Here is a 10,714-nt window from a genome sequence, read left to right as displayed (position 1 = left end):
TTTTCCGGGTCGTGTGGCCACCATGACTAAGCTGCTTCTGGCACAACGGAACACCGAAACCAGAGCAGCGCACGGAAACGCCTTTTACCTTCCCGCTGGAGTGGTGCCTATTTATCTACTTGCACTTTTTGGCGTGCTTTTGAACTGCTAGGTTGGCAGGAGCTGGGACCGAGCAACGGGAGCTCACGCCGTCGCGGGGATTCGAACTGCCGACCTTCTGATCGGCAAGCCCAAGAGGCTCAGTGGTTTAGACAACAGCACCACCTGCATCCCTATTTATGTGCTAAGCTACCCTAATCTCATGCCCTGCAGATATATATAGAGAGGTGACATTTGGGGGGAAGAGACTGGGGTGTGTTGCTTTGGCAGATAGGCGGTCTATGCTTCAGAGGATGACTGACTGTGCAAATGGAGGGGGGGGGGAAATAAACTCTGAGCATAGAACTGCCCCAAATGACGCTCGAGCAAGAAAAGAGAAAGATCCTCTTTTGAGGTTCTGAGCGCGTTGCTCTCTCCTTCTCTCCCACGGAAAAAACGGGTAGGCGAGGTTCGAGAAAAGAGGAAGGCTTTGCACTTCCTCTCGCCTCCTCGGTCAGGAAGCTTTGAAAAGGAGAAGAAAAATAAACTCCGTGGCTGGAAACCTGCTTCGCATGCAGCACTTAAAAGATTTTGGTCCCAAACGACGCTGACACCAAACCCTACATATATTAAGGAAAATAGAAACATCGTCTCCCTACCCCACCCACCTCTTTCCCCCTTCTCTCCCTAATGTCTCAACAACCAAAATTGATCTGTAAAAATGTTACATGGAAAAATACGAGAGACATTGCACACACTTTTGTAAACCAAGAAAATCTTTAATAATAATAATGATAATAATAAGATTTTGGTGCTCTCATGTATATAATGTTGTTGTTGTTCAGTCGTGTCCGACTCTTCGTGACCCCATGGATCAGAGCACGCCAGGCACGCCTATCCTTCACTGCCTCTCGCAGTTTGACCAAACTCATGTTAGTAGCTTCGAGAACACTGTCCAACAGCAAAATTTAATTTTTTTTTAAATTTTAATTTTTTTTAAAAAAATTTAAAATTTAAATGTCCAAAATTTAAAAAATTTTAAATTTTAAAAAAATTAATGAAACAAAACCTTCAGTGAGGTGGAAAAAAATGTTTACTTTTGTACACTTCCACTTTATCTATATTTGGGGGGGGGAATCTCCTACTTTTTTGAATTGCAAAGTCTTTAATCAGATCCTCAAAACAAATCTTACGTAACACATCTGCTTCCAACGCTTAGCAGAAGAGATGAGGCATCCAGCCTGTTGCGTAGTTGTTCTGTTGGGATTTTTAATATATTTCAACTGAGAAAACGAACGTTCAGCTGAGCAATTTTGCGACCGTTAATGTGAAAAATCCGGCAATGGAAAATCTCCATGGTGCCACCCCCCCCCCTTCCCTTGATGCCTTAAGCACATGCTTATTTTGTGGGATGTAAACACAGAGCAGTCAAAACACAACATTGCTAGAGTGGACATGAAGGTAACTCAGTCCTCCAGGCATAACTTCCTGCTACCTGGACTGAGTTAACTTCCTCTGACCAGAAGTAGGTTTGTTCTCACCTGGGAACAAGATCCCTAGGCCAGTCACCATTTTCTCCTCGCCTCTTGAATGAGCAACAACCATGTCCTCCTGGCTCTTAGCCAAGAGAACAAAGGGAGCTACTTTTCCCTATGGAAGTAGCAACCACATGTAAATACATTTATCTAAGCCTGCCTGCCTTCTGAGAAACGCTGTGTAACTCAGGAAGTAATGTGAGTAAACTCTTTTTATTCATTTAAGATATATTGTGTCGTGTGCAGTCTTTTAAGAGGGAAGAAGGGGAATTTACCAGGAATATATATTTCTTCTAGAGGCTTTAGCAAGCCTGTGCAAGCATGTCTGCTATGTGTGGTTTAAAAGGGAATGTAACTCTGCTAAGTTTGGAGCTTGTTAATACAAGCTGGGATGAGATATATAAAGTAATACCGTGTTTCTCATAAAATAAGACACCGTCTTATATTTTTTTCCCCTCAACAAAACACAGTATGGCTTATTTTCAGGGGATGTCTTATTTTAACCGCGTCGCATTGGTACGCTGCATAGCCACGCCTCTCCAGGCTGTTTTAATGGGAGGTGCCGCGTCACTATGGCTTATTTTCGGAGTATGGCTTATTTTTGGGGAACGGCTTATATTTCGCAAATGCATAGAAATCCTGCTATGGCTTATTTTATGGCCATGTCTTATTTTAGGAGAAACACGGTATATCATCATCCACACTCCTAAGCATTCGCACATATTTTGCTTAATGGTTAATCCAGCCCTGGCATGTAGAAGGCCACAGGCTTAATCCCCACCATCTCCATGGTGGGCTAGGAGAGAACTGGGTCTGAAAACCATGGAGATTGTCCCTGCCAGCCAGTGTACGCAGTACTGCCTCTGCTAAATGACCCCGTGGCCCGGCTCATTCAAAGGCAGCTTCCTATGCTCCTACGACTGATGACTCCCCTCCCATCTGTGGCCCGGCTGATGCAACACAGGGGTAATATGTAGTTCACACTTAGGAGCTGCTGACTCTCTGGCTAAAACGCAACATAGCTGCCTCTCAGTGCTGGCTGCAACCTGCCCCCTTTCCCATTTCCCCTTTTCGCCCCTCTGCACATAGCCTTGGCAGCTGACTGCGGCACCCTTAGCCGGCAAGCACTCGAGGGAAGGACTTCAGCACAGGGGCAAAGGTCACGATTTGCATGTAGAGTTCAACCTCTGGGATTCCATGTATGGGTTGCAGGGAGCTTTGAAGCTGCTGCTAGTCAGTGTGGACAGAACTGAAACTTGATATACTGAGAGTCGGATTTGGGGGTAAGACAGCTTCCCGATACAGCATCGCTCTTTGTGCTGTCCTGACAGCTGGTCAGGGGAACCTCCTAGCTCAGGCCTCCTCAAACTCGGCCCTCCAGATGTTTTGAGACTACCATTCCCATCAATCCCTGACCACTGGTCCTGCTAGCTAGGGATCATGGGAGTGTTGGCATATTTAAACTGAGTAACTGCGCAACAAGAGGCATTCTGAGGAGACTGCAAAGTATAATTAGGAGTTGTTTTAATTAAAGAAAAACAACAGAAGTTACATTAACTACAAGACCGTTACAGAAACATGACCCACCACCCAGGGTACTGAGAGAGGTACGCAGACCTCCTTATATACTGTATCCGATACGCCTTAAATCAATACAAACTTAACCTCACCTGCTGTACTGCCCCACAGCTGCAAAACTAGGTCATTTCATTTCCTTCTTTCTTTTAAAGAGATACACATTTCTGTGGAACAGTAATGAACCTTAAACTGTAAACCACTCAACAGGGAGTTGTAGGCCAAAAACATCTGGAGGGCCGAGTTTGAGGAAGCCTGTCCTAGCTCCTATCTTTGCATGCAAAAGATCCAGGATTCACCCCACAGCATCTTCAGGCCAAAGAATCAGGGAGCAGCTGATGGAAAGACCTTTCTCTTGCCAGAGACCCTGGAGAGCTGCTGCCAGCCAGAGTTGGCAATAAGTACATTTCCCAGTAGGTTTCCGAGCACAATTCAAAGTGTTGGTGCTGACCTTTAAAGCCCTAAATGGCCTCGACCCAGTATACTTGAAGGAGCGTCTCCACCCCTATCGTTTACTGAGGTCCAGCTCCGAGGGCCTTCTGGCGTTTGCCTCCCTGTGAGAAGTGAAGTTACAGGGAACCAGGCAGAGGGCCTTCTCGGTAGTGGCACCCGCCCTGTGGAACACCCTCCCATCCTATCTGACTTTTAGAAGACCTCTGAAGGCAACCCTGTTTAGGGAAGTTTTTAATGTTTGATGTTTTACCATGTTTTTAATATTGTGTTGGGAGCTGCCCAGAGTGGCTGGGGAAACCCAGCCAGATGGGCGGGGCATAAATTATTATTATTAATAATAATAATAATAATAATAATAATAATAAAAAAAAACAACTGGGTGTGATAGGCAAAGACCTTGAGCTGGTCCAAGCTAGCTATGTTCCCTATGCATCCCATTCAGCATCTCCCAGCGTTAGGGACAGGTGAATCTCTTTATTTCAGTTTCCAGCAATTTCTCATCTCTCCCATCTTAAGTTCAGTTTGCCACATTTCCACATCAGTTTCTCTGTGTCTGTCTGTGGGTTTTTTTTTAAGACGTCCTGAAAACTTGTCAGCCCTTTAGCCCCAACAGGCACATTTTTGCAAGCGATTGCCGGTACCCCCCAACACGATGCACTTTGTGTATGCATTTTCACGAGTCTATGCTTTTTAAATGCACATTTTCTGCCAATATCCGCGTTTTTGTAGATGCAGAGAAAACTGCATTGCAAAAAGTGCACATTTCGAAAGATTTCAGTTTGCATTTCAGTTTTGCTTGTTGTTCTGGAAAGCGCCAAGTAGGTAGGTACGTAGATATTAAGATGTGACGTGAACCAAACATTTGCCCCCGATCCTGCCAGGGGCTCGCTGTCCTTTTTATAACACACCCTGACGGGAAGTGAGATTCTAAAGCAGACGAGCGGATTTGAAAGGAAACCTGCAAAATTGCAGCATTTGCACAACTCCAAACATACAGGCATTACAAAACTGCAATGCACTTTCTGACCCCCTGCAGAAGATCGTGGTAGCACAGTTTGCAGACTGTTTTGCTCCCAGTGGAATTTCCAGACCAAAATACACACGACATGAAATGTGTCTTTTCACCTAACAATGTGGAATTCCCCCATAAAGCTAATGCTAGCTTCAGAAGAGGGAGCACATTCAGTGGTAGAACCTCTGTTTTGCATACAAAAGTTTCTAGGTGTCATCCTTTGCATCACCAAGTCAGGCTGGAGGAAACCCCCTGCCTGAAAACTTGGAGAACTGCGGCTGCAGCCACTGTAGACCCTTCTGGGCAAGAGATGCTGTTGGTCTTATTCAGTATTAAGCAGCTTCCCATGCCAGGGATACATACTGGGATAGCTCAGTCATCAGAGCATGAGACTCTTAATCTCAGGGCCATGGGTTCAAGCCCCTCGTTGGGCAAAAAGTTCCCTGCGTTGCTGGGGGTTGGTGCAGATGACCCTTGTGGCCCTTTCCAATTCTATGATTCTATGTCCTCCATGTCGGCTTAAAGGTAAAGGGACCCCTAACCATTAGGTCCAGTCATGGACGACTCTGGGGTTGCGGCGTTCATCTCGCTTTATTGGCCGAGGGAGCCGGTGTACAGCTTCCAGGTCATGTGGCCAGCATGACTAAGCCGCTTCTGGTGAACCAGAGCAGTGCACGGAAACGCCGTTTAGCTTCCTGCCAGAGCGGTACCTACTTATCTACTTGCACTTTGACATGCTCTCAAACTGCTAGGTGGGCAGGAGCAGGGACCGAGCAATGGGAGCTCACTCCGTTGCAGGGATTTGAACCGCCGACCTTCTGATCAGCAAGCCCTAGGCTCTGCGGTTTAACCCACAGTGCCAACCCCGTCCCCTCCATGCCAGCTTAGATCCCATTAATTAAAGCTTGCTGGCTGTTGCTGGAACAGTGTCTGAGCTGTCCTTGGTCCTGCAGAAATGGCTACAACCTCCACCTGTTGCTTTGTAATGGATTGGTTGGGGGCCAAGCGACATGTGACTTTTAATGCATCTTTTTCACAGGATCAAATCCTTTCAGTAGTCCTGGTCACAAAACAGGAACCTAAATGGTTTTTGTTTTTTTTTGCAAGTATGTATAGTTCGGTCATTTAAAAATATTTTTTAACTGGTGTGTGTGTGTGTGTGTGTTTTGCAGAGGTAGGACAACCTTTGAGTCCTTAGAGAGGTCTTATATGCATGTGCTGTGAACCTAGGGCCCTCCAGATGCTACTGGACAACAACTCCCATCTTCCCTAGCCTTTGGACATACTGTCTGGGGCTAATGGGAACTGGAGTCCAACAGCCTCTGGAGGGCTGCAGCTTGGGAAATGCTGGGTGTAAGCCTTTTACAGATCATTGGTTTGTTTCCTTTCTCCAGAACCACTTTAATTTTGCTCTGCAAGTCCTAAAATAAGGGGTGGAGAATGTATTGCCCTCCGGATGTTGTAGGACTACAGCTCCCATCATTCCTGACCATTCACCATGCTGGCTAGGGCTGATGAGTGAACCTGGGCTGGAAATGTTGTTAAGAGGCCAAGCTCACACAACCTGTTGCAGGCCTATCACCGTTAAGAGGCTTCTTGCCTGTAGTTCTCTCCTTTGGCCAGTTGGTGGCACACAAGCCAGACAACCACCTGACCTCTCCCAGGTCACAGGTTCAAGCTCGGACACTTCTGACACCATTTCCTGCAGAGTCTCCAGTACACATTTTACAAACGCTCGTCTCCTCGCTACGCTTGCAAGTATACAGGTGCCAACTATGAAGCGGCCCCAAAACAGCACACACACGGTGCGAGCCAGCATGCATACATGAACGGACTGTCAGCAAAGGACCCCCCCCCCACCTGCGTGTACATGGGTGTTTTAAGGACGCACGTACATACACAATCCATGCTGCTGCAAATAATAACGGTGTACACACAGTTACAGGTAGGTAGCTGTGTTGGTCTGCCAGAGTCAAAACAAAATAGAAAATGAAAAAAATTCCTTCCAGTAGCACCTTAGAGACAAACTAAGTTGTTCTTGGTATGAGCTTTTGTGTGCATGCACACTTCTTCAGATATCAGATTGTACACACAGCAATTGGCGTTTTGCCTCTCTGTCATGTTCTAGAATCATGTCCTAGTGTAAACCCAGGTTAGCCCTAGTGAGCATGCAGTGCCCCCTAGTGGATCTCTGTGCAATGATGTTTACGTGAAGAATGTTTCAAGAGAGGAAATTAGAATCATAGAGTTGGAAGAGACCACAAGGGTCATCCAGTCCAACCCCCTTCCAAGCAGGAAACACCATCAAAGCACTCCTGACAGATGGCTGTCAAGCCTCCGCTTAAAGACCTCCAAAGAAGGAGACTCCACCACACTCCTTGGCAGCAGATTCCACTGTCGAACAGCTCTTACTGTCTGGAAGTTCTTCCTAATGTTTAGGTGGAATCTTCTTTCTTGTAATTTGAATCCATTGTATGTATTCATGTATGAATGTAATCATGTATGTATGTAATCATGTGTGTTAATGTTTGATGATGTGTTATTCGTTATGATTTTAAATAATAAAGAGATATTAAAAAAAAGAAAAAAGAAAAAAAAAGAAGGAGACTCCGCCACACTCCTTGGCAGCAAATTCCACTTCAAATTGCAGGTGAAACCTTTGAAAGACTTCCACATTTTCAAAAATAGCATCCAGCAGAGTTTTACTCAATGGCTGGGCCCATCCTGAGGCTAGGCCGGGGCTATGGGTGGCCACATTCAAACTCTGATGAAGACTTTGTGGATAGTGTCCTTATGCACTTGAGCCACCAGGTGGCATTGTAATCTAGGTGGAAGCAGGAGTTTTCCTGTGTCTACCCTGTCCTTGGTTCAGACAGTCAATAAAGTCCTTGTTCAGGTTGATGCCTGGAATGCAGTCTTCCATGACATCCTCCAACCAAGAGTCTCTGAGGCCACATGACGGAACCAGGGAATTGAAGCCAGTAGTGCAGCAGATGGATGGCATTGCTCTGTCTCCAAGGGAAAAGGCCAGGCTTCTAGGATTTCTACCTGGCCTGGATAAACCAAAGACTTCAAATGGCCTGCCAGTTGCTGAAACTGAGTTGTGTACATCTTGGTTCCTTTCTGCACGTCAAGACCCTAAAGCAACTTGGAAACAGGTTACCTGAAGAACTGCCTCTCCCCATATATCCCTGCACTCCTCAGATGGGGCGCCGCTGAGTGTACTGCGTGTTCTCAAAATGGGGCATTCGGTGTTGCAGCTACCAGCCTTCTGGAATCAATTACCGGCCGAAATTTGACAGGCGCCTGGCATCCTGACGTGAAGCCTTTCCCTGAAGTGCGATCTGGTCATTTATGAAATATTAATTGTGCATCTGTAGCAATGCTTTCAGGGTATGTATTTTATCTTACCTTTGTCTTGCCTTACGCCGCTTTGATGGCCTCAGGCCAGCAAGCAATTTATACCATTGCAGCATTAATAAGTTAAAATTAAAGGGAGTTCTGAGGACCGAGCGCAGAGAGTTCCAGAAAAACGCCCGGCCTCAGGCTGCAGGTCCACAGTGACACCATCCCTGAACAGGTTTGAAATAGGGCTTTGTAAGCTCTCACCCTGCTGAGGATCTGGCCAGAGGGCTTTGTCTCTATGTACAACAGGTGTGGGGATCCTCAGGCCACAGGGAACTAATGCAGCCTTCCAGGCCTCTCTGTTTGACCCTCAGGACCCTAGGCCATGCCTCTTTCCCAGGCTACTTGCCTTCTCCTTAGGCCTCATCCTTCACCACATGCACTGGGTCCTGCCCAACTTTGTTTTTTTTGGGGGGGGTGCCTGTGTGTGACATTGCATGGCAGGAAGAGGCCCACTAGGGCCCATTGCACCCACAGGATGGCCTGCCGGCACCCATTGCAGCCATGCAGGCACAGGTCAATTCTGTGTCCAGGGCAGTTGTCCACCAGCTTCCATCTGGTACGCAGGCTGAGACCCTACCTGCCTGCAGACTGTCTCGCCAGAGTGGTGCATGCTCTGGTTATCTCCCGCTTGGACTACTGCAATGCGCTCTGCGTGGGGCTACCTTTGAAGGTGACCTGGAAACTCAAACTAATCCAGAATGCAGCAGCTAGACTGGTGAATGGGAGTGGCCACCAAGACCATATAACACCAGTCCTGAAAGACCTTCATTGGCTCCCAGTACGTTTCCGAGCACAATTCAAAGTGTTGGTGCTGACCTTTAAGGCCCTAAATGGCCTTGGTCCAGTATACCTGAAGGTGTGTCTCCACCCCATCGTTCTGCCCGGACACTGAGATCCAGCACCGAGGACATTCTGGCGGTTCCCTCACTGCGAGAAGGCAGAGGGCCTTCTCGGTAGTGGCGCCCGCCCTGTGGAATGCCCTCCCATCAGATATCAAGGAAATAAAAAACTATCTGACTTTTAGAAGGCAGCCCTGTACAGGGAAGTTTTTAATGTTTGATGTTTTATTGTGCTTTAACATTCTGTTGGCAGCCGCCCAGAGTGACTGGGGAAACCCAGCCAGATGGGTGGGGTATAAATAATATATAATAATAATAATAATAATAATAATAATAATAATAATAATAAAGAGAAGGCCCAGTGGGGCCCATCACAGCTGTTGGTAGACTCCGCAACGCTTGCTGTGGCTGTGGGTAAGTTTGCCAGGACCTGCCGCAGGCCGCAGAATATTGAGGGGGGCCCGGACCGCTCCTTGAAAATTTGGGAGGGCTCGCTCCCCCCCGCCTCCCCCTAGATGTCGACCCTGCCCTTCACCAGCCTTCCTCCACCCTCTCCCTGAGTGACTTATTGTCTGGCTGGAAAGTTTCCTTGAACTGTGGCGAAGCCTCTTACTCTCCAAGGTGGGGAGATGCATCTATGCTATACAAAAATAAAGCGATGCGTCAGTTGCTGAGCCCAATTTCACCACTTGCCTCACCAATCCCTGCCTATGGTTGCCAGGAGGTTGGCCACGCCTGCTATAAAACTTGCCTTCTCCCTCAGAAGGGGAGATTCCCTGGGTGCCGAATGGCAGGCTTCAGGCGAAATTACGTGTTGCCGCAATGTGAACGAGGAAGGACCCATAATTCAGTTCAGCAATAGAGTACCTGCTTTGTACCCAGAAGAAGACGAAGAAGAAGAAGAAGAAGAAGAAGAAGAAGAAGAAGAAGAAGAGGGGGGGAGGAGGAGGAGGAGGAGGAGGAGGAGGAGTTTGGATTTGATATCCCGCTTTATTACTACCCGAAGGAGTCTCAAAGCGGCTAACATTCTCCTTTCCCTTCCTCCCCCACAACAAACACTCTGTGAGGTGAGTGGGGCTGAGAGACTTCAGAGAAGTGTGACTAGCCCAAGGTCACCCAGCAGCTGCATGTGGAGGAGAGGAGACGCGAACCCGGTTCCCCAGATTACGAGTCTACCGCTCTAAACCACTACACCACACTGGGTCTCTGGTGGCCCTGTTCTCCGTCCCTGTCATCTCCAGTTAAAAGAATCAGGTGCCAAGGGATGGAAAAGACCTTCTGCCTGAGACACGGGTGAGATGCAGCTAGCCAGAGTAGGTTAAGTTTCCCCAACATGGTGACTCTCATATTTTTCGGACTACCCTAAACGGCCTTGGTCCTGTATACCTGAAGGAGCGTCTCCACCCTCATCATTCAGCCCGGACACTGAGATCCAGCGCCGAGGGCCTTCTGGTGGTTCCCTCACTGCAAGAAGCAAAACTACAGGGAACCAGGCAGAGGGCCTTCTCGGTAGTGGCGCCCACCCTGTGGAACGCCCTCCCACCAGTTGTCAAAGAGATAAGCAACTACTTGACATTCAGAAAATACCTGAAGGCAGCCCTGTTTAGGGAAGTTTTTAATCTGTGATATTTTAATGTATTTTAACATTTGTTGGACCCGGCCAGATCGGCGGGGTACAAATAATAAAATTATTATTATTATTATTATTATTATTATTATTATTATTATTATTATTATTATTCTGACCATACCAGCTGGTGCAATGAGGAGCTGTAGGTCAAAATGTCTGTAGGGCATCATGTGGGGGAAAGCCT

The sequence above is a fragment of the Lacerta agilis genome, chromosome 2 (genome assembly GCF_009819535.1).
Source record: "Lacerta agilis isolate rLacAgi1 chromosome 2, rLacAgi1.pri, whole genome shotgun sequence".
NCBI lineage: Eukaryota > Metazoa > Chordata > Lepidosauria > Squamata > Lacertidae > Lacerta > Lacerta agilis.
The sequence above is the reverse complement of the archived record's forward strand: the minus strand, read 5'-3'. Positions refer to the sequence as shown.